Raw genomic sequence first — 24,480 nt, 5'->3', positions numbered from 1 at the left:
ATTTTCATGTTGTTGCAGTCACTGCTGTCATAACCGTTAGCTTCCCTTCCTATGCCTTACCCAGCTGCCCAACACTCAGAAAAGCAGGCTATGAAGAAAGCCAAAGGCAGCTGCCAGTGTAACAGATAGTAACTAGGAAAATACCAGATCTGTGATGGAAATCACCAACCAGGTCCCTCATTTCTTCATTAATTCAGGTGTAAATTCTTCAGTGTAAGGGTGGTGAGACACTGGAACAGGCTGCCCAGAGATGCTGTGGGGGCTCCATCCCTGGAGGTGTTCAAGGCCAGGTTGGATGGGGCTCTGAGCAGCCTGTTCTACTGGAAGGTGTCCCTGCCCATGCAGGGGAGTTGGAATTTGATGATCTTTAAGGTCCCTTCCAACTCAAAAAATTCTGTGATTCTGTGAATTCCATGAGTCTCCATACAACATAAAGTACAACTTCATTGACAGTTTAATCCACTTGTTCTGCAAAATTAGACGCACACTTTTTTCACAGAACTTTCCGTTAGCAATTCACTCACTTGTGATACTTTCAAGGCTTTCACACATCATTTGACTTAGTACACATGTAAATTAGTGAGAGTTTTTGGGGCATAGAAATATGCCTGATTCTTCAAAATTTTGATACAAATCTTACACTCAGTGTGATTCAAGATAACAGATCCTTTGTTTAAATCCTACAAATTATTTCAGATATTACAAGTGATGTAAGTACTGGTCTTCAAAATACCAGTTTACACTGGTATCAGATTCATGTGTCTTCTTTTTAGGAGTTTAAATTAGAGCATCTCTTCTGTAGACTTCTTGTACAATATAGAGTTTTCTGCAATCTGTTGAAATTTAAGATCTGAATCTCTGGAATTGCATCTCTTACTTCTTCTTGATGTTTTTGGAATTCTAGGGAAAATGATTTCTGCATTGCATAATTTGGTCAGATGCCTAAATTACCTGGAATAAACCTAGATTTCAATGCATCAATGAAGAGCACAAGGATTCTTATTAGTAAAGTCCTAAAATAAATATGGCCTAAGTCAAGCACTTTGAAAAGTTTCCATATGGTTTGTAGTATCTTGCAGAGCTGCTTTACATTATCACTGTTAGATAGCAAATGGAACCAGAGCCTTAGAGTTCATATCATAAATAATGAACAGCAAAATGTGGATAAAATAGGCCCTTACTTAACACTATAAAACAGGAGCTTGTGTCATAATATTTTTAAAATAAAGTGAGTGATATTCCAGCACACACTTGCTTTGTGCCACACAGACACAAGGCACAGCTTTGCTCACCTGAGATGTGCATGTTTGCCAAAGCAGAGGGTAAATTCTCACCTAGCAATGAGTTAAAACTGTTGTACTTACGAAAGATCCATCATCACAAAACCACATTTTTCTTCCTGCCACTAGCTGCTCATGGTGGGACCTTTCTGATTCTGCAGCAACATACAACAGCAGCTGTTGTACGAGGCAGCAGTCCTCATCAAGGCTGAGTGGTTCATGTCTTCACAGTTTGGTCAAGAGTGGGCAAAAGAAAATTTCATCAAAACCAGTCACAAGATATGGCCAGTTTGAGACGGATATTTTTGTGTATACTGCATCTTTGCTGAAAATGTATCACTTTTCCTGCTGAAAATGTCAGCTCTATAGATCACATTAAATGAATCTCGATTCTCGATGGGTTTGAATGGCTGTTTAACATACTGCATTCTGATTTCATCTTGTATATACAACTGCATATTTACCTGCTGTTTGTGTGATATTATGTATTGTGCTATATGGAATACAACTAGTTTGACAGATATAAGCAAAACAGCAGGATACAGGTACTAATGTATTCAGCTTGATATCTGATGAAGAAAAAACACAATCAAGACAACTCCAAACTAGTTTATTCCTGTATTCTTTTTGTGTCACATAGGGCAGTTTGGCAACCCCCTAAAAAAACAGAAAATTAGCTCATTTGTTTTAATATTATCTGCTGCACATTTGTTTGATCTTAGTTAAACTTATGATCATTTTTTTTTCCACATAATGTTACATGGGTTTTATTTTGTTATGATTTGGCTTCATGTAAACAATTTAATTATTCAATTGAACTTGAATAATTAAATAAATGTATTTTAGCAGATTTCCCAAGGGGGGATTGCAGTTTTCTGATTTCCGTAGAAAGAAAGGGAAGTGAATTAGTTTCATTTTCACCACAAATCCTTTCTATTTGCTTAAAAAAAATCTTCTCAGTTTTGAAGATGTCAGGGAAGATTAACCCACTACTAAAACAGTCATTTATCACAATTAACACAGAGGAACATCTTGCAGTAACCAACTCCCTGTTTTTTTCCATATACTAAAAGCTATAATCCTTAGGCCTCAACAAACCTTCTGAACAGTTGGTCTGATGTTTCCAAATATAAGGAGTTCCCCAAAATGGTGTTTTACAGGGCAAAAATCCTGAATTCTGCACTACAATTTTAGTTATCCTTCATTCCTGTCAAATAAACTTCCATGTCTTCCAACCATACACCTAATATAATACCAATATACCATTTTTCAGCCATAGTAATGATATTTAATTAAATGGAAATTGTATTTTATAAAAAAGAAAACTGAATCTAACACTATATATTTACCCAGGAAAAGAAAACATTACCATTTCTAAAATGTGACCGAACTATGCATTTATTTTGTCAAATTGCACTATGCATTTCTTTAATCATGCTCACCAAAAAGGACTTTTGTTTGAATAGATAACCAAACAAAACATTTCTTGATCTCTCAGCCTTTGAGGTGGCGTGGCCTTGTAAAACCAGCAAAAATGGGTGACGTCGCAAGGCGGTACTGGGAGGGTACTGGCTGTCAGAACAGTTTCCCACGGGTACATTATGTTGCTGTGAGAAACTCTTGTTGATACACTGCTGAAACATTTATTTATAAACTGAATTCATATCCACCATTGATGAAAGACAGAGGAAACAAATTAACACTATTCCCAAGCAGGGGAAGACTATTTGTTTCAAATGAACTTCATACCGTGAGGCTTTTTCTGATGGAAGGTCAGAGGACGGGGTTTGTCTACAAGAGGGATGGAAACAGCATCTTCCAAAGCATCATCATATCTGGTATGCTTCTTTTTTGTAAATTACAGAAGAAATCAATACTTAAAGTAAGGTTCTTGAAACTGCCTCGTACCAACGTACGAGTGACTTTAAATTAATCACAAATTATCGATCATCCTACCACTAGAACAGCATCGGTGGGGAATAACCAACCAGTTCAGTTTGTTGTCAGATCTGAGAAATGAAAAAGTGGAAAACACACCTACCAAAGGGACCCTGAATATAAATCCTTTCTGAGGACCTGCATTATTCTCAGCCTGACAAGCCCATCTTGGATGAAGGATTTATATAGTGTCTGCTTGCAGCGGTGGCAATGGACCATAATTACCTGGATTGAGTGTTGCTCAAAAATAGCACAATGGGGGGACAATCTTTATGAATCAAAATTAGTATGGTCCTTTCCGCATAGGTTGGTCATGGAGCTGCTGTTCATCAGTGCCCCAAAGTGAAGTAACAGAATGATTCACAGAGCGTTGCAGGCCCTCTCCCCAGTCTGAGAGAAACAAGAATAAATTAATGCACTTTTAGTTGAAACTCATCTCTACAGCATTAATCAAATGGTGACATTAATCATACGCTACTGCTGATAGTTATTTTAAAACTTGCCTAGGAGAAAAGGGACAGTGCCTATTACAAGATTTATTTCCCTGACATCAGTGCATCTTGTGTGATAGATATGTGTGTATGTATATATGTATGCATATATATGTGCACACGGGGATGTATGTATAAGCACCATTTAGTAATTCAGAAATTGCAATTCAGTCACTAAAACCAGAAATAAGAATCTCTCCAGGGGTCTTGCTGTATGGTACTTTGAGATCACATGGGAGAAACAAATCAGGTATCTTTTTCTGATTTCCTTCCACAGGAAGCAGTGACAAAAATAGGCTGGAGAAAAATATTTTCTGTCCCTTAGCAATGGCCAGTGGAAAGATGACACTGGCACCAACTCAGTCCCTCATTTGCCAGAGGCTTGGTGTCTCTCTCAGATGATAAATCGTAAGCAATGATATTACTGCATATACTTGAGCCATCTGAGAGAGCCAAAAAAGCTATCATCTGTTTCTGATTGCACACAAATGATCTAAGCAAAAGTTTTATCTTCTCCTGTTTGTTCTCCCTAAGTAACAATTTCATATGTAGAGGCAAGGAGTGTCACAGGAAAGAGATTATTTTTAGGAAACTTCAGGAGAAAAGATGATTAGTAATCACAGGACAGGGCACAGCTGCACTGTAGTAAACAAATGCACCAATAGTCTAACAAACTGATTAAAAAACTTCTATCAGCTAACTTATCCTAAAATACCAGTGTACAAAAAGAAAAGAAAAAGAAAGGAAACAAGTTGTTGCTCATAAGGCTTGTGTCCACAATGCTTAAGGCTGTCAGAGAGAGCTAGTTAGAGAGGTCCAAAACAAATCAAAAGACTGACCTAAAAAAACAAACCATGTGGATGAACAGGGGATGAATACTCAGGCTGAAATCCTGGCTCTCTTTTATTTAGCTACATTGTTATCTTTGATCATTAGGGCTATGTTTTACAGCATTTATCAACAGCATGCAGTAGTATGGAACAGAAATTTTAAGTAATATTTGCCATTTACATAGTTGATATTTCCCAAACAAAACAAACAACCCACAGACAGTATTTTATTTCAAATTTGATCCGAAAATTAATATTAGTCATGGACAAAAATATATGTATGAGCAGCTTAAAATTGTTCTTAAAGAAAGGTGCTCTGTTCATTCTTTTTTTATTAAACAGCATTGTTTTGCAACTGCATTGAGAAAAAAATAATCAACCCAATGTAATATGAATTAGGAAATTTTAATTTCACTTGAAAATGTTTTCTTTTTAACTTGTTTTTTTGAAGTTGAGAGAGAGGAATAATTTTTATAACAAAAAGAAAAGTATGAAACTACTTCAACTTCTTTAGCACTTAACACTGTTAACTTGACAGGAAGTCTTCTGTGTGGTGCTTTAAATGGCCAAAGCTGTCAAAAACAAGAATCATATTACCCAAAACAACCTGCAGTGCTCTGGGACTTCCTCCTGCTATTAATTTTCCATAGCAGAATAGCTTAGAGAACCATAAAGTACTCACTTCGAAGGTAGCAGCTGTAGCTTTAGGTCTCTTTATTAACAATTGTTTCCTCATCATCCCCATATTGAGCTGCACTAACAAGTCACAATTTTGGGTTAGCCTGAGCCATATTCCACAGTGCTTTAAATTAATACAGCTGGTTTGCACTGAAACAGAGTGGGAGGATTTCCACAAGCTGTTATTGGGCCTCAGCTGCAGGGGCTGTAATGATTACCTACAGAAGCAGCAATAAGCAGCTGAGAAAAGTAAACTTAAACTGTTCTAGCTAGATCTTGTTTGTCTCTGCACTAACTTAATCAGCATCATCCTAAGCACAGAGAGGTTATTAGGATTTCATCCATCCAAAGACTGAGGAGGCTGGCCTGACCTTTCCTAGTTTATTAAGCAAAATGAGATCACAGCCTATTACTTCAGGAGAAAAATAGGAAAAGATTAGTTTTATGATGAAGATTTAATAGTATTGACATGGCTATAGAGCTACCTCATTTCTAACTTTTATCTTCCCGCACGTTCTTTTCTTTTCCTTAATAGTGTGCAGCTTTAAAACTCAAATTTTTGCTACTTAAAGTAAAAGAATACATGAAGCTGCAATAGCAACAAGTTGCTGGAAGTTTATGGAGAAGATTTTGGTGGAAAGAAATGTGAATTCTTTAATTTGTGTCCTAGAGAAATCCAAAACCCCAAAGTTTCAAAACCTTATTTGTTAAATGCACAGAGATAAAATAAACCTCAGCAGGAAAGAAGGAGCGAGTTGTGAGACTTTAAGAAGATCTCCAAGGAAGCTTATACAAAAAGATAAAGAAATTACGCTGCTAAAGCTTAAAAAAAAATAGTTGAGATAAAGTTTCACTTTCATGAGCTTCATCTGAATCCTGGGTAACCTGGCTAAACTGAGTTTTCAACAAAACATCTTTTCTTAGTTGAAGGACAGTCTTAAAATGTCTAACATATTTTAGAAGCTCTATTAATCAGAACTTGGAAAAGTTATCATTACGATTTTAGTTGATTTTTGTTTTACAATTATCTGTTGTCATCTGCTATCTTATGATTATCTTTTACTTTCTGAAGACTGTAAGGCCTGTACAGGCTACCTGATCAGGATGAGGAGGTCGAGGAGGCCTTCTACAGGCGGCTGAAAGTGGCCTCATGATCAGAGGCCCTGGTCCTCATGGGGTACTTCAAGCACCCTAGTATTTTCTGGAAAGGTAACACAGGCAGGCACACTCAGTTCAAGAGATCCTGCAGAGCATCAAGTATAACTTTCTAACACAGGGGGCAGAGGAACCTACAAGGAGGGGTGGACCTTGTATTAACAAACAACAAAGGACTTGTTGGGTATGCAAAGACTGGGGGCAACCTTGGCTGTAGTGACAATGAAATGGTGGAGTTCAGTACCCTGTGTAGAAAAATTCAAGAAATAATTAGGATTACAACCTGCTCTGGACTTCAAAGAGTTTAGTTTAGCCTCTTAAAAGATCTACTTGGTGGAATACCATAGGTTAGGGCTCTAGAAGATCGGGGTGTCCATGAGAGCCTGTCAATAATCAAGCACTACTTCCTCCAAGCTCAAGACTGGTGATCCCTATGAATAAAAAGTAAAGCAAGGGAGACAGGAGACCTTAATGGATGAGCAAGTGTCTTCTGGAAAACACTCAAATGGAAGAAGGAAGTTTATAGAATGTGGAAAACAAGTATGGCTACTTGGGAGGAATATGGAAATGTTGTCAAGAGAATGCAGGCATGCAACAAGGAAGTATAAGGCCTGGAATTAAATCTGGCAAGAGGCATCAAAGACAACAAGTCTATTATTTTTTTCCATATAAAATAGAAATAGGAAGACTAGGGAAAATGTGGGCCTGCTGATGAATGAGGTGGGTGCCCTGGTAGCAGAGGATGCAGAGAAGGAGGAGTTACTGAATGCCTTCTTTTCTTTGGTCTTCACTACTAAAGCCAGCACTCATGAAACCTGGACCCTGGACGTAGGAGAGAAGGTCTGGAGAGAGGAAGACTTTCCCTTAGTAGAGGAGGACCAGGTTAGAGACTGCTTGGCCAAACTGGACATCCATAATTCCATGGGCCCTGATGGGAGGCACTCACAAGTGCTGAGAAAGCTTGCAGATGTTATTGCTAGGCCACTCTCCATCATCTTTGAAAGGTCACGGAGAACAGGAGAGGTGCCTAAGGACTGGAGGAAAGCCAGTGTCACTGGCTTCAGCAAGGCTTTTGACACTGTTTGCCATAACATCCTCATTAAGTAACTCAGGAAGCGTGGGTTAGATGAATGAACAGTAAGGTGGACTGATTGCTGGTTGAGTGACAGAACTCAGAGGGTTCTGATCAATGGAGTAGAGTCAAGTTGGAGGCCTGTAGCCAGCAGTGTTCCCCAGGGATGTTTACTGGGTCTTGTTTAACATAATGGGGAAAGATCTTTGGCCCCTGGTAGGCAATAACTTAACCATGAGCCAGCAATGTGCCCTTGTGGCCAAGAAGGCCGATGGTATCCTGGGAGGCATTAGGAATCCTGAGTCTGGCCAGCAGGTTGAGAGAGGTCATCCTTCCCCCCTGTTCTACACTAGTGAGGCCACATCTGGAATGCTGTAAACAGTTCTGGGCTCCCCAGTTCAAGAGAGACAAGGAACTACTAGAGAGAGTTCAGCAGAGGGCAAAAGATATGACTGAGGGATTGGAGCATCTCTCTTCTGAGGAAAGGGTGTGAGAGCTGAGATTGTTCAGCCTGGGGAGAAGACTGAGAGGAGACCTTACTAATGCCTATAAATATTTAATGGATGGGTGTAATGAGGATGGAGCCAGACTCTTTTTGGTAGTGCCCAGTGACAGGACAAGGAACAATGGGCACAAGCTGGAACACAGGAACTTCCATTTAAATATGAGGAAAATCTTTTTTACTGTGATGGTGACAAAGCACTGGAACAGGCTGCCTGGAGATGTGGAGTCTCCCTCACCAGAGATATAAAAAAAACCACTTGGATGCAACCCTGTGTAAACTTGCTTTAGCAAGAGCCTGGACTAGATGATGTCTAAAGGTTCCTTCCAATGCTGACGACTCTGTGATTCTGTAAGGCTCTCACATAGAAAATACATAAATCCACTATGCATTTATCCCTAAATGTGATCCATACTTGCCTAGTTGTAAGAGTTAATCCAGAAGGTTTAACCATTCAATTCTTCCACTCAAAATTATTTTCAATTGTTTAAAATAATAATAAAAAAAAAGTGTGTCTTAGATCTGAGAATCAAGCCTTTGCTCTTTCCCCCCACCATCAACAACTCAACCCAAACCTATCAGTGCCAGGTAATTTGTTAACATAGTACAGCTAGCAAGATCATGAAATTTGAATGAGGGAAACAAAAGACAAAAATATCTATTCCTTGTAGCAGTACTTTACATGCACTTAAGCTACTAGCCTAGAAATATAAAGATTAATGCATTCAGAAACAAATTTATGAAATAGTAATATCATCTACTATTTCTATCTGATGCACTAAATATTTTGTGACTGAAGTTTGGCAAACAGTATTTTTATGCTTTGCTGGCAAAGCGAGGGAAAAAAATCAATTTGGACTGAATATTCTATTAATTTTTAATCAAGTAAAAAAAAGAAACATATTTCATGTTGAAAGTAAGATTTCATTTGAAAAACCCTCAAACTTTTCAATTAATTAAAAAAAAAAATCTGTAACAATTATGTATGGAATAGTGGTGTATCATCTACAAAGAAGATAATTAAATTGACTTCTTTTCCATCATATATGCTTAACCTGAATGAATATTTATTTATTTATTTATTAATTTTGTAGTGGTGCTTGTTCCGAAGCTGTGAATGGAAAATCCTATTTACTCAGACAGGAGGGTTGGCTGAGAAAATATTTAACTAAGTTTTGGTCCAAGTTCCCATAGACACAAAGAGAACTTCCAGAAGCATTCAAATTCTAGAAGACAAGAAGGTAGTTGTACCTTCTCTGATGTAACATTCTGAATTTTTTCTTGTGCACTTAAATCCATGTGGAAGTCCTGCTGGGCTTATGAAGAAAGACAGTATTTTCACATAAGGTGGGCAGTACAGTGTGTCATGATCCACTCAGGATACAGGAGGGGGACTGTGACTTACCAGATCCCCCCAAGAGTTTCAGACAGAGTGGTCTGCCATTCACTGTGAGCACACTTGAAAGAGTAGGCGTGCCTCATCCTTGGGACAAGGCAATAGCTAAAGATTAAAAAAAAACCAAACAAACCCAAAAATCTTTTCTTCTTAGTCACCTCTGACTGCTTACAGCACATAAGGAGCTCTAACAGAGGCCCAAAACAGTAATTCCCACGCCCAAAAATGGCTTTCCCCACATAAGACTGAAACATGAAACAACACTTGAGAGACTTTTCCTCCTGCACTTGCTTTTTGTGAAGAATTGGGTGAATCAATATTGCTTACTGCACTGTCAAAATGTGTATCCTCATGCACATTAGGCATTCTCAGAACACTGGATTTCTTGATTTATATACCATTTAAAAGACTTGAAATGATGGAATTTAAACACAGAGAGAAGCAACAGCAAGGAAATATGGTGCTGGAGCTGTAAGAGGTTTTGTATATTTTTCTTTAAAATCGTCATACTGGGTACCTATTTTTAGGTAACCATCATCAATTTTAAGGCAGGAAAACCGTGTTTCTCCTTTCATTATAAGGTGCCTTCTAAACCAAGCAACTAGTTTTTTTCTCTGTATACCCGATCTTAATAAATCAAACATTTTAGATTATTATTTAGAAAACACTTTGTTCAGCTACTCTGTAAGGGAAGCAAAGGAACACATTATTTTCTTTTCATGTATAATCTTGAATTCATGACTGTAGAAGACCTCTATCCTTTCTCATCTTGCTCCTCCCCTTGCCAATTTTTCAGTGACTCAGAACAATTCTAGCTGATCTCTCTAAGCTCCAACTACCTAGTCAATATCTTTAGTGGGCGAAAGATTAATTATTCCCACTGAAATCAACTTTGTCAAGATAGCAAAGGCCAATTGCAGACAAAAACTATCACAGAGCGGTCACTTCCAACCTTCTGCCAACACCAATCCCAAATGCAAAGGAAAACATTTTCCTGCTGAACTGAAAAGGCACTAATTTAAGTACATGATATGCAGCCAGCATGCTGGTGTCACTTTTATTCATTTCCCACAGCTGAAGTATATGCTTTGCTGAGCTGTGTGACTCATGTTGCAAGGAGCAGCAGGCATGTATGGAGCCCAAAGCAGTGGTAATTTGAGGTGGGAGGGCAACAGACGGCACATCAAACATGCTTCTGGTACACAAGGGGAACAGAGGTTGTCGAGTAATTGTGACTTCAAAAAACTGTTTTGCACGCTGCTTGTTGACAGCTGTTATTATGACATCTAATCTACAGTCATTATTCAGTGAAGCAGCTCAGCCAGGATCCTGCAGTCATTCTGCTAAACCCACTTAGTGGATTACCTTGAACTGTAGTTCCCAGAAATTCAAATTCTCTAGTACTAGGTTGCTTGAGAGCAGATTAAAAATCTTGATCAGTGAGTAGCAGCAAAAATGTAAAAGATCTTGAGAAAGGAAGGAAGAGAAATAAAATTGCAGACATAATATGTGCCAGCAGTTTTCAGTTGAGGAGTGATTCCTAAAGGCTATCAGGGTAGTGGCTAGGGATCTCTATTAAATGAACTAGTTTTGAATAGTGTCACATCGAGTTGAGTTTAATTCTTTGCCATTTCAGGTTATATACAATGTTATCGCCTCAGAAGTTAATTTTTCTGCTTCAGTCCTACTGCCATCACTGCTTTGATGACTGGAGGATGTGTTAATATCCAGCCTTCAGAATGCTCTAAGTTATACCTGATTTTCCTGTTGACTTGGGTTCTCTCATGCCCAGGTGACACCAAGTTGGGTGGGGTGTGGATCTACCTGAGGGTAGGAAGGTTCTACAGAGGGATCTGGACAGGTGGAATTGATGGGCTGAGGCCAATTGTATGAGGGTCAACAAGGTCAAGTGTTGAGTCCTGCACTTGAGTCACAACAAACCCATCCAATGCTACAGGCTTGGGAAGAGTGGCTGGAACGCTGCCCAGAGGAAAAGGACCTGGGGGTGTCAGTCGACAGCTAGCTGAATATGACCCAGCTGTGTGCCCAGGTAGCCAAGAAGGCCAATGGCATCCTGGCCTGCATCAGGAATAGTGTGGCCAGCAGGACTAGGGAAGTGTTTTTCCCCCATACTCAGCACTGGTGAGGCTGCACCTCGAATCATGTGTTCAGTTTTGAGCCCCTCACTACAAGGACATAGAGGTGCTGAAGCATGTCCAAAGAAGGAAAACAAAGTTAAGGGTCTAGAGCACAAGTCTTATGAGGAGCAGCTGAGGTAACTGGGGTTGTTTAGCCTGAAGAAAAGGAGGCTGAGAGGAAACCTTATCACTCTCTACAACTATCTGAAAGGAGGTTGTAGCCAGGCAGGTGTTGGTCTCTTCTCCCAATTTACAAATGATAGAACAAGAGGAAATGGCTTCAAGTTGTGTCAGGAGAGTTTCAGAGGTTAGCAGGAAAAATTTCTTCACTGAAAGGTTTGTCAGGCACTGGAACAGGCTGTCCAGGGAACTGATAAAGTCACCATTCCTGGAGGTATTTAGAAGATATGTAGGTGTGGCACTAAGGGACATGGTTTAGTAGCAGACTTGCCAGTACTGGGTTAATGGTTGGACTTGATTAATCTTAAAGGTCTTTTACAACCAAAACAATTCTATGGTTCTATTATTTTTGTTTCCTCATTCATAGATGCTCCATTTGAAGAAGTTACTGGATTTGCATCTTATTTCTTATGCCTGTCCCTTTTTGAAGAACTTCTACCTTGGATAAAATTATCAAGGGTAAAATCAGTAGACAGGGGAATTACTTGGGACATTGCAGACACTGATTCATCAATCAGTCACATAATCAGTCACATGAAGTGGAACAGCTCCAGCAGGAAAACCTGAAAAAAAGGCTAATCCAGAATAATTAATATCCTGCTCATCATGGCACTCTCCTCTCCTGCTGGAGACCACAACCCTACAAATTAAATCCAGTTTCCTTCTCGCTACTGGTTTTGACCAGGAACCCCATTAAAAGCTGAGAAGCCTTTCTCAGCAAAAGCCTTCTTATACTGGCACAAGCCAATAATGTTTCAATTAATTGGATTTTCCAACTAGAATAAAACAAAACATTGTCAGGAAGTTCTTGGCCACTTCTAATATGCACAAAACAGCTCCTGGACCAATTCCATCTCTAACATTAAGACCAGTTTCAAGTTAATGTATTACAGTTTGCTGGATTGATTTGAGCATTAATTCACAAACGTCAGTAGTAGGTTTGATAGGTACATTGCTCAGTTGTGCTGTAACATCAACCCAATAATCAAGTCACTGCAAGCATGTATCTAGCCAGTAATTGTTATGGTTCTTGATGGGATTGGGAATAATCTGTTTTTCTATTCTGGGTCCTGAGAAGAGAGAAAATAATCTGAAATTCTTTTCAAAACTGATGGGTTCTTTTTCACAACAACAAGGCTTTGAATGAAACAACTACTTGATTAAGGATTCTTCAGCAGTGCAAGTCAGGCCATTCATTGACTATCAATTAGTTGAAAAAAACACAGTTTCAGTTCAGAGTAACCTTAAAATATCATTGTCAGAATGATGTTTTGAGATGCAAATACTATGTGCTAGTGGTTGGTCTCCTCAAAAAAACCCCCACAAGCTCCTGCACAGCTATGGGCTGTCTATTCCATGACTAATGGAAGTTTGTTTAACATGGAATCTGTGACCTTACAGCCTTGACTTTCTCTAAGACTGCCCAAGTGAGATTTTTAATACATGTCTAATAGAATGTAAAATGACTACAGTGTAAAGAAAATTAGTCAGTTCTTCATGCTTATCATAATGTGTGATAAGTTACAGAAGATCTGAATCACATAAGAAGATTTACACTAAGCTCTGTAGGAGAGCCTGTAAACAAGGAATTCTCTGATTCACAAATATTTACAAAAATCAGGATGATGAGGCTAGGTAAACCAGTGAAAAGCAAAAAGAATTATGTCTTTCAGCAACTGAAATGCTACAGTATAAAAAGCAGGTATATGTGGTTTAGGGAACAAACATCTGCTTAGAACTAATTATTAGAAGTAGTGCTTCTGTTTTACAATGCTGAATTTCTATCAGCTGTATAATGAAAACCCAAACCTCAAGTCAATTCAGAGAATAATTAGACAAGCACCCTATTGATACTCACAGCAGTGACTCAAACACAAGTTAGAAAACAGAATTACTGTTACTCATCTACCAGAACAAACACCAAGACTGATGGCTATGGGTACACTCACGTATGTTATCTTAACTTTGAGCATTACCGTTTTATTCACTGCATGTTGTTCCAGAAAGTCACATCATGTGGTAAAATTCAATTTCAAGGAGTGCAAATATTTTAAGCTTGTGTAAATAGCACTTTATTTTATGCAGAATAGACAAAATGGCAAGAAGCTTGTCAATATAGTCAGTATTTCTGGGGTATATTTTGGTAGGAACTGGGGAAGAAAAAATGGCAACAAAATGGCAAATATTTGGATATGTAATTCAGTCCAAACAATTATTTGATCCAGCAAATACTTCAACCAATACAGAATGTGTATGTGTGCATAGCTGAGCTGAATTCAATTACATGTTTTTTGGGGCACTGGAGATTAGATAAAGTTTGAAGGATGGATGTCACTATTTGCAATATAATACCTCTATTTTAAGGTAGCTTTTAAAATCCATCACAATTTGAAATGCTGTATTCAATTAATGAAACAACATGGATAGATTATATTTGGAGTCAGTTCCCATTGATACACCTTTATTTGCCTTGGTTTATCTTAGTGACAAAATGTAATTTCTAATGCCGCGAAACATTTAATTGAGTTTTAAAGAAGGTAATGTTGGTCTAGGTGCTAAAGGGAAGCAGTAAAACATGACTGATGATGACTTTAACTCCCAACTGTGAATACTGTTGTATTCACAAATACATAAATATTTATAAATTCCTGAGACATAATACATGAACTATAGAATACTACTATAAAGGTATGATTCCAAAGTGGTTGTACTGAGCCAATACTCTTATATTGGACTTTTTTTACATTACTTCTATCTGGGACCGTGTTGAGATATTCATGATATAAAGTCAACACCAAGATACTATATTTAAAAAAATGAAAAAAAAAGAAAAAAGAAAAAAAAAAGAACAACAACAACAACAAGCTTGCAAAGAGCCCAAATGTTAGCTGTGAATAATTACAGATTTATACAGCTAACTATGCATTTGTGCTGAAATATGTGGAAAGATACTGCTCTACACCAACCATGCACAACACAATTGTTTCAAATAACAGAAATATAAAAAAAAAGTAGGTTCATTTTCCATTTTCATTTATACCACTGAACATGCAACTAGTGTAAGTCTTTGACACCTTTGCAAAGGGTTTAAAATTGACAATGAAAAGTAAATTACACACTGTGGTTCTTATGATTCTGTAAAAACTGTGAGACACTTAAAATTAAAAAATATAGCCTTTAATTGGACAGAAGACATCAGCTTCTAGACTAGTATGCTAAGTTAAAGCTATGAAAAACGTGCTCGTTTTTTGGTTTTTTTTCTCGTATTATAATTCTGAGAGCAAATCCTTCACAACAGGAGGTGGTTTATAGGTTTGATGGCTTGTTCTGAACAAAAAAAACTGTCACAGAAAATGATGATCTCTTCCAAGCAAAAAGAGCAAATTAATTATGCATTCCATTTACTAGTGGATGCAGAACTGACAGCTTTTCCAGTGGCTCCTCTAGAAATAGAAAAAAGCTGATTTTTACTTAAATCTGGTTTTGTCCAAATTACTGGGGTAATAAAACTTGTAGTGAGCCAGGGATTCACTTATTTCATTCATTTCTCAGTAACCAGAAAATCTGGAATTATTATTTATTTTAATGCTAAACCCTTTTCTTTATGACCTGACTTCTGCTTCTTTAATTTTCTGTCTTGGCAAATCTCAAACTTTTCTTTTTTTCTTTTTCTTTCAAAATCCCATAAATTCATCTTCTTTTTTATTATTTCTTAATGGTTAAGAATCCCTATTTATTGTTAGCAGAAATATTTCTTGAACTTTGCCATGAAGAAATATCTGCTTATAGATCTCACCTCTTTGTTTACAGATCTTTAATATCTTCAGGAAAAGGAAGGAGTCAGATACCCTAATAAAAAGGTACTTCAAGTTTTTGAGATTTAAGGCAGCAATGCACAGGAAAATAGGCCAGGCCGCTTCAATGAGTGAAACTTGGACGATATAGTTTTGCATGCTTCCTTTATCATTATTGATTTTAGAAAGGGAATTTAATACAGCCTGCAGTTGTAGACTTAATATCAAGGAGAGTAGAAAGATCACACATATTCCTAAGCAAGTCACAGCCTTGCCTAGACTGCAATTTGATCAACTCAGGTTTTCAAGAGAACAGGCCTAAGGTTTGTTTGTGGAAGAGGCAAAAGCCACATTTAATCCCAGCAGACTGTTAGTCTTAAGAGGCTCCAAAACAGGTCATGAAACATTCTGTCCAGAAATAATTGGCTTTTTTTTTCCTTTTTTTTTTCCTTTTTTTTTTTTTAACTACTACTTGTACTAACCTAATTACTAGGAGCATAATATATACTCAAGATCCACTTCATAAAACGTTTACAAGTAATATAAACAAGAATTCAAAATGCCATAATAATTTAAAAAAATAAATTAAGTATGTTGATGCTCAATTTCAGTCTCTCGCATTGCCTATTAGTTGGAGGGGAACAGCAATTAACCTGCTTCTTCTACAACACAATTAGAATTGATCTGCTAGTTTCTTTATAACTCTTCCAGGTTTTCATTAGCTTTTTTTTTTTTTTTTTTTCCTCTGGAAATAGTACTCTATCATTTCTCTACATTTCAGCAAGTCTTCTGTTTGGATTTGGTTGCAAATAACCACTCCAGGGTTTGGTGAGCTATTTCACATAAATCAGCTAAAGACTGTTTCATCAGTCTACCTCTGTCTCCACTTGACATGGGCTCTGCTCTCACCTTCTTTCAGGAGAATTCCTTGTTGTTTCCACTAGGGAAATTCTAATTGCAATTTTTTTTTTTTAATTCTTTTTTTTCTGACCTTTTCACTGTCAAGACAATAAAACCTCTTGTAGAATTTGATGGCTAGATGCCTTGGAGTACAATTATTATTTTAGTTGTCCAAGGTAACAAAAAATCTTCAGCTGATTACTTGCACAATGTGATATATAGTCAGTCAGGAATTACAATATGAAACCAGGATATTTGAAAGCCATATTTTCTACATCTATCATCCAATTACTATGGAACATATGTGCTATGTATCAGAAGATATTTACTCTAAATTGATACAAAACATAGAAGCTACCTAGTGAACAAGGAAAAAAAAAGGAGGGAGTGTCCCAGTCATCAGGATCCATATTCTGGCAGTAATAGAATAAGGACCCACAGCCTGTGCCACCTCCTGGAGTTTGTTCATGTCTCTTTCCTCCCCCAGCCTAACAACACTCTTCGTCATCCTGGCCCCTAGAAATTAACTAACTAGACCAAAACTGAGAAATATATGGAAGATATAATCCCTTTCCCTGGTTCAAGTCAGATATCAAGCTTTATTTGAAATGTGACACTTATGTTCCTAACATCACTGGCTTTCATGTACTGTTTTCATCTTCTCCTCATATTTCTTCTCTTCAAACGTTTCCAGTTGCAGAGCCACACCAGCAACCCCTAGCATGTTTTTCATCAACATGGAAAACACTACAGTGGAAAACAGACCTACAATTAAGTGCAAGTAAAACAAGAAGACAGAGAGAGATGGCCAGAACTCTGTACAACTGTAGCCACCAGCTCAGTGACTTACTGATGTGATGAACTCTACCCAAGAGTAGGGCTCTGCTTCATAGACTTGGAGGATAGAAACACTCAAATATCAGGTTTTGATTCTTGCTAATGGCTGAAATACCTCTTTTACAGCTATCACAGATACATAATGAGTGATCACACTTTGTTAACAGGTTATGTCAAAACAGATGTGTTTAGCAGATTAGGACTTCAAATCCATTTCATTGCAAGTCTGCTAATCTTGACTGCTTAAAATGTGCTATTTGTGTTTGGTTGCAACAAGCTTATCACTAGAAAGACAGCTAATGATAATATCTCAAACAGCTTGACACTTCCACAAGTCTGCTGAGTGTCAGACTAGCTGACTAGATTGCGTGTAATACCTGTCTTTTTTTTAGCAGCAATGATGGGCAATTGGGCCCTCATTGCTGATACTGTATTTTCTGCTCTGGCTATCTGCTCCTCTCACTTCTGCATGTGTTTGATTTATGTTGTCTTCAGGGAAATAGCACAGAACTGGAGTAGTGAAAGTCACAGTCACAGTCCTTCTCAGCTCACTTTTTTCAATAACAACTATTAGCATTACTATGTAAAAATGTGGAGGAGAAAGGATTTTTTCTTTTAGAAACTCTTGAGGACAGTAGAATTGCAGAACTTACTGAATAATGTGCATTTACAGCCATTTTCTTTTTTTTTTTCTTTTTTTTTCTTTTTTAATATTTAATGAAAGGGAAAAGGTGGTTTCCATGGTGGCAGCTTACTGTACACACTTGGGTCTTGGCTTTTGAATCTGCAGTGCATGTAACTGTTCAGTTGTGTGGGCACAGCTGTGTGAAAGAAGTTTGATGCCGACCCTGTTCCCACTAGTAGAAAGTATATGGCATCTTCTCTTGTACTAGGGACTTCTGCTCTCTGTATAAGGACAACTGTGTTGCCTCTAATGCTGTTCAGTGTCCTGCAATATATTAGCATGATGAGGGTTGTAAATGCCTTAGAAAATCCTCACTGGCTGCAATGGGCTTACTTTTTATTTTAAGATTCTGCAGCCTTACTTGGACTAGTTTCTGCCTGGAGTCCACAGTCAAGTTATGATCCTGTATTTCTGGTGGCTCAGGCAGTGGACCCAAAGGGAAAGCAAACCTTGTCTGGCACATGCATATTCACAAGAAGTGTTTTGAAAGATTTATACACTGTTACCTAGATGTTTTGTCATATAAATCAACTCATGTGCTCAACTTCCTCCTTTAAGTATCAATCTGGAGAGATTAAGTTGTCGCTTAATTTGGAAAAAAGTATTTCAAAAGACTGGCTTCCAAGCAAAACCAGACTGAACAAACCAATGAAACTAGGACACACAGATGTTCAGAAAATACCTGAAGGCTAAAATGCTATGTGTACAATGTACCAAGAGAGACAGATCTTTCATAGTAATTCAATATCAAACATTTTAGCCTGACATACACTATTGTATTCTGTTATCATGACTTTCCTCAGATGAGAACTCCAAGGGTACAAATATTGGATCTAAGATCTAGCCTCCATTTATGATTTAATTATAAGAGAAACAGCAATGGAAATATTTATAATTATATAAAATTCGTTCATACCTACTAGAAGTAAAGGCAATCCGTGCCTACCTTTTGCAGCTCATGCTTCTACATGTGGTTTTGAATTCCTCTATCTAATTTCAAAATAGAAAATGAAAGGTATTTTGCTTGGTGGATTTGGGGATTCTAAAAACATTTTAGGAGGGCCATTAAGGTGAAGCAACTGCTAGCTGCTGATGGAAATGGAGTGTGTGACCACTTTTTTTGGGCAGTGGGTTGAAAACAGCATCTGAAGGTTCTTGCATGCAAGAATGTTAACAGTGTATTAGCTGATGCAAGGCAACTGTTGTCCAAACCTACAGCAAAAGGCAGGTGATGCAGTGTCTTCTTTCTGATATTACTGAGAATAAAGGGCATTCAACCTTATAGAGTCAATCAATGAAACACTGGTCCTGATTGGTTCTTAATAATTTTATAAGCTTTAATATGAAATATTCCAAATAATCATGGTCCCGATTTCTCTCCCTTTGCTTGATGTCTCTCTAGGCTGTGGCTGTGTGAGCTGAAGGCTAAAACTTGCCAGATAAGTGGTAAAGTCTAAATAATGGCATTTTTCTGTCTCATTTTTTTTCAAGGTTTGCCTTGCTACTGGGGCATGTACAGTGCACATTTTAATAGCTTCTTCCTGCAAACACTTATACACATGATTAACCCTTTATGTGGGAATAATCTGCAGTGTCTTAACTGGCAATAAGTATCAGGTCCTATGGATATGATGATGTTCTAAAAAATATGCAGGTCACTTTAACAGTTAATGATCACAAATTTCCTCTTATGGAGTAAATGACAAGAAAAACGTGAAGAAATGTCACTTTCTTTTGTCATTTTGCCTTGCACTTTATCTAACCATAAAAATATTCAGTAGTTGTATTAGATTAGCACAAATTTCAGCTAAAATTTCAAAGACCTACCAAGAACTGCTGGGTCCTTTTCAAATATACCTCATGAATTATATCAAAATTCATTGTTTAAATAAAATGTTTGAAAAATATGATTAAATATATTATTCAATTTACCATACGTAGCTGGTCTGTGACTATTTGGAGATTTTCATACATATTTGAGACTGCATTTTGTCCTAATAAATGCATTTATCAGATTAATATAGCCATAGGGTCAGACTTTCTTCTACCTTAATGCATGTCGTTTGGAGAACATGAGAGTGTCACGTTCTTCCTGTTTTCTATATTTCTACCCTACCTGTTTCTTGCTGACATTCAACCCAGTTCCTAAATTCAGCATATCAATCTGCATGCTTAAATGTACTGCTCTTTGTTTTCTGCTGAGAGTCAAGAAATATGATCAGATGACTTATCTCGAAGGATCTGCTCTGTATTCTCTCTCCAATACACAACATCCCACTGGAGTATTGGATTGTTTATCTACTTGCACTCAGGCTTATCTTTCTCATCTTGTAATGTAGTACATTAAAACAAGGCTGTTGCCCCTTTTATTTGCTTGCTGCTTTACTACTGGCACTTTCCTTGTCATATGTTGTGCAATTGTTGCACTGTGCTCAAGAAGCATACACATTCTGTCATTACCATTACTAATTATGTTAGTTCTTGTGATGCTTAAAGAAGTACAGAGTAGGAGACCAGACTGTTCTAGATACTGTATAAATGGTGACTGTTGAAATATTAGTCATTGAGAAAAAACTAATGTAAGGGGTAGGTCATTGTCATAACTAGATTTGTTTCAGAAGGAACCCTGCATTTTAACTGTAAGACTTAAACTGCACAGCCTTATGTACTAGAAAAAATATAATTTTACTGATCTTTGAAGCGTGTAATTTTTTTTTTTTGTCATTCTAAGATGTAAAAATAGATACAAATACATATATCCTTGAGTGCAGTGTATAGTTGTGCCTTAATTGTTGGCACCCACATGGATTTTTAACTTTCCAAGCCAGAATCATGACTGAATGCCTATGTAGCCACTCACATGCTTTGAAGGCATTATGCGAATAAAAAAAATGTTAATGCTAAAATGTAAATTACAGGAAACTTTGAGGACTAAATTATACAAAACACTGATCTCTTCTTGGTAGTGGCTAATATACACCCTCTTATCAAAACCAAGTAAGATGTATTTCTGTTATTTAATAGCAGTCTCATTGTCATGGTTTGACTCAGGATTAGCAATTGAACCAGTGACAGAAATGCTCTCGATCCCCTCCCACCCAGGTGAGGAAAGGAGAGAGAGAATAAGGAGACAGACTTTCTGGATTGAAAATTAAACTAGACAGACAGCTTTCATTAAATACTAATGATACAAGAAAATATGTATGAATATATACAAATATGGGCAGGAATGTTCAAAACCCCTATCACCTCTCCCCACCCCCAGGAACTTCCAGGCACCTCCTGAGCTGCGGGCTGCTCCGAAATGTCCTGCAGAGCTGCCGGAGAGAGGGCAGAGCAGACAGGAGCTGAGAGTTATGACGGTCAGGAACACACAGGCCTAGGGATCAAGGGAGATAGATAGATAGATGGAGTCCTTGCTGGACTCTGGCCATGAACAGAAGGGAAGAAGAAGAAGAGGCTTGACTTCCATGATCCCTGTATTTATACGGAGAATTACATATATATCTATGGACGGAATACTTTGGTTCGCCCATTTTGCCATCCGTCTTGTCAGCTCTTCGCTATGGTAGTGTTGTAGATACGACTCTTCTGCTCCTTTAATGTAGCAAATCCAAAAAACAGAGCAAAGTGTCCTTGGTGTCTTGGCAGTATCTATAAACACTGAGGATTATCAGTCCACTAGTTGGTAGACTTGCTACTAGTTTCAGCAAGTGTGCTGCTTAAAAGAGAGTTCACTAAAGAAGAAAAAAAAAAAAATCAGTAAAAGGAAAATTGGCTTCATCCTGGCTCAAACCAGGCCACCCAGAAAAACTGTTCCCTAATGTCCTATTTTGTGGAAATGTTCTCATTCAGGATTGTGATCTAGGATATGACTGACTTCCTACAGGCTTTACTGAATAAAAATAACATAAGTATGATCTTTAATTCTTTCCTGATTAAGCACTTTTAAGGAAAAAGTAAGCCTCAAACCCACTCGTTCACCTTTTTCATCATCAGTAATACCACACAAGGTCCAGGAAGATAATTTAGACAGGTTTTCATAGAAAGTTATGTTTTCATAAAATTACTCAACTCCCTATGACAATAACAGGGCAGGTGTACCTGGCATTTCATTAAGGTGGTTATATTGGATGACAGCACTTCTGAAAACTGAATGAGTGACCCATTCTCTGTGTTTGCACACCATATTTAAGTCCCAAAGTGCAATTAGGTAAAAGCAAAGCTGCTAAGCATTACAGAACTATTTAGGAGCTTGGTGAGATGTGTGAGGCTCTACAGCGTACAGGAAGGGTGCATCCCATACCAGAAAGCTGAAAGCTGTAGTGAAGAGATTGCATTTACATGTTAATTCCATCCTTTCTCAGCAAGCCCAAGTTTTTTGATCTATGAGACTCAATACAAAATAAGAGAAAGAGAGCTACTAACAGACATAGTTTATATGCAAATGTGGTTTGGCTTTGAAACACATTTCTTTGGTGGTGAGAAGTATTCTGTTTCTATACTGTGACCATTCACAGTACATGCTAACTGATAAGGTTTAGAAGTGTGTGCAGCTTAAGCCGTGTATTTCATCAGTCGTTAGTTAGGACTGGGAATGCCAGTCATGGAGCAAGTGCGCAGTGACAGCACTGACACATGAGAATTGCTCTGCTCTGAGTAGAGAAATAAAGAAGCTCACCAAAGCAACAGCGTTTACCTACATAGGAGTTGTATAATCAAAACTATAGCAGGGTAAGTGTGCTCTAGAGCCATCAAGAGTCTACTTGAGAAGTAACCTGCAGCCTTACCACGCGCTTCCCTTCCTCAGAGAATGTAGGCTTCCTCTCAGCAGCACAAATGTCTGTTCTCAATAAAATGAGAAACTGTTTCCTGGAGTCAAAATTCAGCTGCGATTGTGATATACAACCACAAATATTGTATTGTTAAGATACAAGCCCCGTCTCAATCCCTTCTTAAATACTGAACAAAATTGTAATTCATTACAACCATACACAAGTGGGTTACAAATCTCCTTCTACCTGAGGTACACACATGTTTCCCTTATCAGGCACAGTGTTGCACGGTTCAAATGTCAGAAAATGTACGCTTAATTGTTTGCAGGCCTGTTACACACACATCATCTACAGAAAATATACTAACATCAAGGGGAAGAAATACTTTGATGACATCCAGGTGTGAACTATGTTTTTTTCAACTCATGCTAAAATAACTGTGATTTCATCCACATTGCACATTTTTATTATTTTATTTTTTTTTTATGTGCACTCTGTTGCAACTGTGAACCTCACAGAAGTTCAACCCTGACTCACAACTGTGCTGCCAGATGTAGAACTCTCCTCCCATCCTTACTCCTTGTTCCTTTGGAGGCATCAGCAAAACAGACTGGCAATTTTTTTAGTGAAGTGAACTACCATTTGGGCATGGCTTCTGCTGTACTTGGTCATTTTTGCTGCAAGGCTACTCCTGCCATATATAGCTGGAGGTATTTGTGTGGAAGGATGTATCGCGTGGCAGTTGCCCATTCCGTATACTGTAGGTTATGACTAGTTTATATCTTAAGATAATAATAGGAAAAAAAAAAAAATCAGACAGCAAATGATAGATTGCTGGTTTGTTAATATTCCCATTGTGTAGTCTCCTGTCTGACAATGATTCCCTTACACTTGTTTTTACAAGCTGTATAAAAATCTCCCCTATGCAAATTGCCGTAGCAGTAGACAGCAGTAAATTGTGACTGGACTGACCCACATGCAGTCCAGCTCCTCAAAAGCCTTTCTGTGTACAAGAGCACTCATCTGCTCTGCTCTGTAAAGGCTATCCCTTCCATCTTTCTCCCAGTGGACTGTGGTACTCGTGAGAGGTGAGTCGAAGTAGAGGACACAGATTTGACTCCTTATGCAAGTTAATTCTCTTAATCCATTCCTGGCAGTGTCATCCATCTGCTATGGATGTTAACTATAACTGGTTTTTATTTCTTACATCCTTGACATCTTCCAGGCGAGCGGTAGGGTTCTTCAATACAGAAGTATTTTCTGCAAAGCAAGCATACAGTATAGGGAGGAAAAAACCCACAAAACATTTTCTCTCTAACAAATATTTATTTTTATGTACAAAATGTAACCACTTTAATTTGAGAAATGCTGAAATTAAGGAAATATAGATAGTTTTGTTTGTTTTTGCTGTTTTTCTTTGGCCGGATGACAAACTGCTACTACATATTTGCACAAAATATAATGATGCTTATTCAGCAGACAAATAACATTAAGGAGTGGTGTTTCATAAAAAGGTATAGAAAGTGCATTTATTAGAAAGCTCTTTTCACATTCTTTTAGCCTGCCTTCTAGCATATACATCTGTACACTGAGGCATGCCTTGTTATCCATGTACTAAAATTATAACAACTAGTTTGATTGCCACAACATTGGGGAGCTAATGACTAAATTAGACTGTTGGCAATAACAGAGTAATCTTTTTAAATCATGTCAATTAGCATTAGTGTTTCTTCCCTCAGGTGTCCCAGGGGTCTCTTTTGGTTGCTTTTTTTTTGCCTGAGATAAACAAAATCATTGTTTTTACGTATATCTCTGATACTCACTTTTTT

At 37.8% G+C, this 24,480-nt stretch overlaps 1 protein-coding gene across 1 annotated transcript in view; it reads right to left on the bottom strand.

The window, feature by feature from the left end:
- The window catches only part of GPC6 (glypican 6), a 531,236-nt gene that overhangs the window by 380,730 nt on the left and 126,026 nt on the right, over nt 1–24,480 (bottom strand). The gene's annotated exons all lie outside the window — the stretch shown is intronic.

This window comes from Apus apus, chromosome 1, assembly GCF_020740795.1.
Source record: "Apus apus isolate bApuApu2 chromosome 1, bApuApu2.pri.cur, whole genome shotgun sequence".
Lineage (NCBI taxonomy): Eukaryota > Metazoa > Chordata > Aves > Apodiformes > Apodidae > Apus > Apus apus.
This window is presented reverse-complemented; position numbering and strand designations above follow the sequence as displayed.